General features: G+C 38.4%; 1 pseudogene; it reads left to right on the top strand.

The window, feature by feature from the left end:
• The first annotated feature begins 2135 nt into the window (after window positions 1-2135).
• LOC101423560 (mediator of RNA polymerase II transcription subunit 20 pseudogene) lies at window positions 2136-2769 on the top strand (annotated as a pseudogene).
• Window positions 2770-6288: the final 3519 nt, after the last annotated feature.

The following is a 6288-nucleotide window of genomic DNA, read 5'->3' as shown; positions in this document are numbered from 1 at the left end:
GTTGCTTTCTTCTTAAGCTCAGCTGTGGACAATCAAGCATATGGCAAGACTTGTCTCTTCAGCTTTGAGCTGTTTCATGCGCCTAGCCTCTCAGGGGCATCTTCCCAAGCCTCTGTGTTCTGCTGATACCAGCCTCAGGCCTCTTGGGGCTTCTTTATCTTCCTGTGACTGTAGCCAATTCTGTATCACACATTGCAGGGTCAAAATGGCGGCTTTCTCTTTGTGTTTCTGCTTTCAGTGCTCAGTTTATATAAGACACGGGCAAGAGGGTAGAGAACTAAACTGGGTCACACCTCATTGAAGTAATAAAATCAAAGGGCTCCACACTCACAGGAATGAATTAATTCTAAGAACATGATCTTTTGGAATTTACAAAATAACTTCAAACTGTCACAGATGCCAATTATTCTCTCCATGATTTTTGTGACTCCGCATCTCCTAGGGAACTTGCATCTCCAAATCCCCAGAACAGAAAGCTTACCTCATTTTGCCCCCTTTTCTCAATGGAAGGATGGAAGAAAACACTTCCATTCCATGGAAGAAAAAGGGAGGAGTTCTCAGGAAAGTCTTGCTTTAACACATAAATCTTACATTGAATCTTCAAAGATGATTACTTGCTCTATAATGAGGCAGGTAAAAGGTATGTTCTAATAGTGATAGCCTCTGTATAGCTTGGGTCAGAAACAAAAATCTTTATGTAGTTTTCCAAGAGTTTGCTTAAGCTTATCTTCCTAATATATAAAAACTCTAAATTTTGAGAACATAAGATAAAAAGCTTATAGACGAAAGAGCAAAAGACATGACTAGAATATACCTAGAAAACAATGATATCCACAGAACAGATGAATTTATGTGCTATTTTACACATAATGAAATGACAAGTAAAACTATACTTGAGATTAATTTCTTGCCTATCTAACCAGCAAAAATTCAAAGCTCAATAAAACAAAAATTTAAAAACAAAATTTAAATTCAAAATATAACAACATACTCTATGGCTAAGGTTTTGGGAAATCAGATACTCTCAGATATTCCAAAATGGTCAATCTCATGGAGGGAAATTTGGCAATATCTAACAAAACCTACGTATGCATTTACCCTTTGATCTGCAAACCACTTCTGGGAATTCATTCTAAAGATAAGACTTTCAAAACACAAAACAACATATGCAGAAGGTTATTTGTTTTGATGTTATTTGGAATAGAAAAATTGGGAAACTTTCTAAATGCCTATTCATTGGAGACTGGCTGAATAAGCCACAGAACATGTTCAACAAGAAATACTAAATAAGCAGTTATAAACATGAATGAGGAATATCTGTGCAAATTAATGAAGAAGTGATTTCTAGAAAATTTTTATGGGAAAAAGCAAAGTTCATAAAGTTCACTTAATAATTTGATATACTATTATTTGTATAGAAAGGGATATACACACATATATTTTCCAGAAAGAACCACAAAAAGAATAAGTAAGAAAGTAATGAAAATGGCTATTTGTAATCTATGGGGAGATAAGGGTGGACATAGTGGCAGTAAGATATCCTAGAGTAAAAATTTTAACGTAGTTAAGTGTTTACATGTAGCAATGGAAGAACTTGTTTCATTGATGTAAAGGCAGTGGCCACTAGAGGTTCTGAGTGCAGGGAGAGGGAAGAATAGATATAACATGGGGCCATTTTGTGGGACATTGGAATTTTTCTGAACGATATTATAATGACAGATACAGGCCACTATGCATTTTGTCAAAACCTATTAAATTGTGCGGTGCAAAGTGTAAGCTATATTGAAAGCCACAGACCATGGTTAGTAGCAATGCTTTGGTATGTGTTGTTCATTAATTTTGACAAATGTACCACAGTGATGAAAGATGTTGTTAATGGGGGAAAGTGGGGGAGGGGGAGTGTATATAGGAATTCCCCAATATTTTTGATGTAACATTTATGTAATCTAAAATTTCTTTCAAAATTAAAAAAAAGAAAAAATAAGAAAAGTGATGGATATATTTTATACTGAAGCAAAAAATTTGTTGAAATACTAAAGAGGTAATAAAAAACAACAACAACAACAACCCAGCACTGACCTAAAGAATCTCCCACAATTTGGAGAAAGAGGGCTGTGTTTCAAGTATTTCAAATTATGGGAGTGACTTGTATGTTTCAGATGCCTGTGGGCTGAAGGCAGGAGTGTCTAGCAGACTGTGGAACTCCTCACCCAGAAATTAGAGACGCCTGGAGCAGAGAAACAAGGAACATTTTGTGTGGACTGAGAGACCTGTAATAAGGCTGCTTCCATCCTTGGCTGCCAAGGTCAGGCTGGGAAGCTGATGTATGCGATATACAACTCGGAGTACCCTTTGAGCTAGCTGTTTTGCCCTCTTTGAGAACGGACCTTGCTTTATTGCTAACACTAACTTTGATTGCTCAAGGGCTTTTTCCAGAGTGCCAAGGCCAATAAAATTGAGATCCAGGACACCCATTACCGTAACTGTGACTTCCTAGTGAAGATGGGCACAGTCACAATTGGACCTAGTTCCCCAGGACATCTCTGTGGAAGTAGAGTATGACCCCTGTGTGGTAGTCAGTGACCGCAGGAGCCTGCTGCTTGAGTTCCTACAGAGTTTTCTAGGCACCCACATAGCAGAGGCTCCTGCAGTGTTTGAGAATAGATATGATACATATCTGGCCCAACAGGTAACATGGTCTATTACATGGAACGGTTAAACAATATCTGCAAGCAGCAGCAGGTGCCAGTGGCTGGGATTTATTATTGACTGACAGAGGGACTCCACAGAAGGAGCAGGTGCTGCACTCTCACACCACTGGACCCCAGAAACTCAGGGCAGATATGGAGGCTTCTCTTTCTCCAGTCCTTAGCAACGGCTTTTGTTCTGGGACTTTGGACTCTTTTCCCCTGATCCTTAACACACAGACCGCCAAAAGCTGTCTTCCACCAAGCCTTTCTGGACTTGGTCTGCCCTTGAGAGCATTAATTGAGAAGAGTGGAGAAGTTGGGATCTTTCCTACCTTAGGGAAAAATGTAGAACAGTGGTGTCCCTGTCTAATGTTGGTGGGAAGAGCAGTCTATAGTGCCAACTTTTGAGGATTTGGCTTAGCTCCACAAGTGGACAGGCTGCATTTTGTGTTTGGCTCTGCTCTAATAAAGGCCTCCTTCCTTTACTCAAAAGATGTGGCTGGGCTTCTGTCCTGGGAGACAGAACTTGTTTGAACACGATCATTTTCTGACCTGTTTGATGAAGTGAGTTAATTGACTTTTCAAGGCTGTTTCCTGAGTTATTTTAATATTTCCTCTGACATCTTCCCATTCTGTTGCAAATTATTTTAAGACACAGGTCAAGATGCCATAACAAAGAGAACCAAAAGTACAGTGGCTTTTACGGAATAGAAGTTTATTTTTCTCTTATCTAATAGTTCAGAGGTAGGCAGGTGGTCCAGGGAAGATTTAACTCTACAAGGTTATACAGGAACTCTAGTTCCTTCTCTCTTGTTGATCAACTGTCCCCTAGAAGGTTGTCCTTACCTACAAGTTCAAATTAGACTCATCAGCAACATGAATGCATTCCATTGGGGAAGGAGAGAGAAAAGGAGTTTGTTTTTTAAAGGATATGACCTGGAGTTGCTCAAACCACTATGACCACCTTTCGCTGAAAGGGATGTTAGGAAACATAACCTCTTATCTGGAAGGTTATGTGCCCAGTTAAAACTCAGGGGATTCTATAATCAAAAGATGAGGAGGAAAATGACGCTGGACACAGTTAGTAGACTGGACTCTCCAAAATACTCTAGACAATTATTTTGCAGTTAATACTCTTTAACTAAGAAAATTTTTAAATTTATTGATTGGGATACATTTAAATTTATTGATTGATCCCAGAGCCACTTCCAGTTGAGTTGAATTAGTCACTCTAGAAAGTAATCTCTGTACCTCTTGCCTAAATCTCAGCCCTCCTTAGCTTTCAAAGCCAACATCTGCACCAAGACTTTTCCAGTACTTTACTCATGTTTATAGTCAGAAGAGTTGACCCTGACACTTGCACCATGCTTCATTGCTTCTTGAGCAATTTTTCTAAGCTGTCTATTTAACCCACATTGTCTAGCCACTCCACTCCCACTAACAATGTTAGCCAGGCTAACATTAAGATAATCAGTTGGAAATGGTCTTGAAAATCCACTTACGTTAGCACAATAGTATGGTTGCCAAGTATTCTGTCCCTCATTGAAGGCATCTAAAGAGGAATTGTTTTCAGATATAAGTGCTCAGAGGAACTTTTCTTCTACAAAGAAAAGAACATGCTTTCTCATTATAGGCAATAAGAATCTGTTACTGGTTTCCATTCTAGCTTTGGCTGGCAGGAAGTTTAATTCCTGGGATCTGTCATCTGCTTTTTTCTTTTTTCCTTTTTTTTAATGATAATCTTTATTTTTGAGAAGTTTTAGGCTTACAGAAAAATTACACCAAAAGTATAGGGAATTCCCATGTAATACCACACTTACACCCACACACATAGATTACCCTATTATAAACATCTTACATTAATGTGGTACATTTGTTCCAAATGATGAACCAATATAGAAGTGCTGAACCAATATGAAGCCTAGTTTACATTGCGGTTTACACTTTGTGCTATACAGTTTTATAGGCTTTGACAAATTTATGAAAATGTCATGTGTTCATCATTGCAGTGTCATCCTGAACAATTTCACTGCCCTGAAAATGCCCTGTGTTCTTCTTCTCATCTCTCCCCTGCCCTTCTGAATCCCTGGGAACCACATCATTAATATCAATCCTGCAAGTTCTTCTATTAACACAAGATAATAACTATAAATAACAATAAATATACTTTGACCCATGTTTAAAAATAGATATGCATCTAAAACATAAAAATGAAAGAAGAAAAAAAGGCCTCCTTTAACAGAAGAATACCAAATAATGAAGGTAAAAAGAATGATGAAATTAGAAAACTAACCCATTGGCAGTCTTCCTGTATTAAGTGGATATAGGCAGTGATTGTCAAAGGATGTTAAAACCATTCTGTAAAAGATTGTTGGGGAAGAGGATCATCACCTGACTGTAAATTATCACCCCACAGAATTACTAAAAAATTGCAAGAGTAAAAAGTTACAATGGAGAGATATGACAGTCACCACCCTGAACCGCATGATTGAATGGTGGGACAACCTGCTATTATGTACCTCCTGATGTGATGTCATAAGAAGCACAACAATGTGTTATTGTTTTCTAAATACATTTTACCTGAATGTAATTATGAGGAAAGAAAATAAAGTAAATCCAGAAAGTGGAGCAGTCGGCAAGGTAAAAGGCCTAGACTCTTCAAAAGAAATATAAACAAACAAAACAGAAAAGTCATGAAAAATAAGGCAAAACAACAACCATAACAAAAGGGGTATCTGGGGAAAATTACCCTAGATTAAAAAGGACTATAACTAAAAGCAATGCAAGAAACTTTATTGGATCCCAAATCAAGAGAAAAATTATAATGATTATTTTTTAAATAATAAAAGACATATGACTATGAAATGTATATTTGATGTTCTTATGGAATTAGTTTAGAGAATTTTAGGTCTAATGATATTGCAGTTATGCAAGAGAATGCCCTTAATTTTAGAAGATGTAAGCTGATACATTATGAGGAATCATGCCTACAATCTGCTTTTTAAAATGTTTAAAACATGTATAAGGAGAGAGAGAGAAGATAGCATCAGTTTAAGTGGACACTCACCATCTCTTTTACAATAAATGGCTTAGTGGGGCAAGATCCTGCCCAAGTGAGCTGTTTTGGGAATCCACAGAGCAGGAGGTTTCAGGGCATTAATCTGGAGGGAGCTGGAAAAAGAGATAAATTGCTCAAGGTAAAACTGTGAGTTTCTTGCTCCTGGCACTGGAAACTGCAGTCAGCTAAGCCCTGCCTTCAAGGCAAAAAGCCACTGAGAGCCTGGACTCCTGCAGGCCATCCAGCAGGAGGGAGAATTCTCTGAGAGTGAGAGGATGCTGGCAAAGGATGGAGAGGGGTTTCCTTTCTGTGGGTTTGGTTGCCTGAACCCCCTTTGAGCTTTGGGGGACATACAAACTGGCTTCAGATGGCATCAGGAAGAGGGGAGAGACAAATCTGCTGAGACAGCCTGATTTACTTAACTGCCTTGGGATAGAGAAACTTGGCCTGGGAGAGGGTGGAGTCAGGTAATTGACTAGCTCCATGCTGAAAGCTATCAAAATTTCAATTCCCCTAAGAGAGGTGAGTAGTAGGAAGCAC

This window comes from Dasypus novemcinctus, chromosome 5 (genome assembly GCF_030445035.2).
Source record: "Dasypus novemcinctus isolate mDasNov1 chromosome 5, mDasNov1.1.hap2, whole genome shotgun sequence".
Taxonomy (NCBI): Eukaryota; Metazoa; Chordata; class Mammalia; order Cingulata; family Dasypodidae; genus Dasypus; species Dasypus novemcinctus.
Note: the sequence above shows the minus strand (reverse complement) of the source record. Positions and strands in the feature narration are given on the sequence as shown.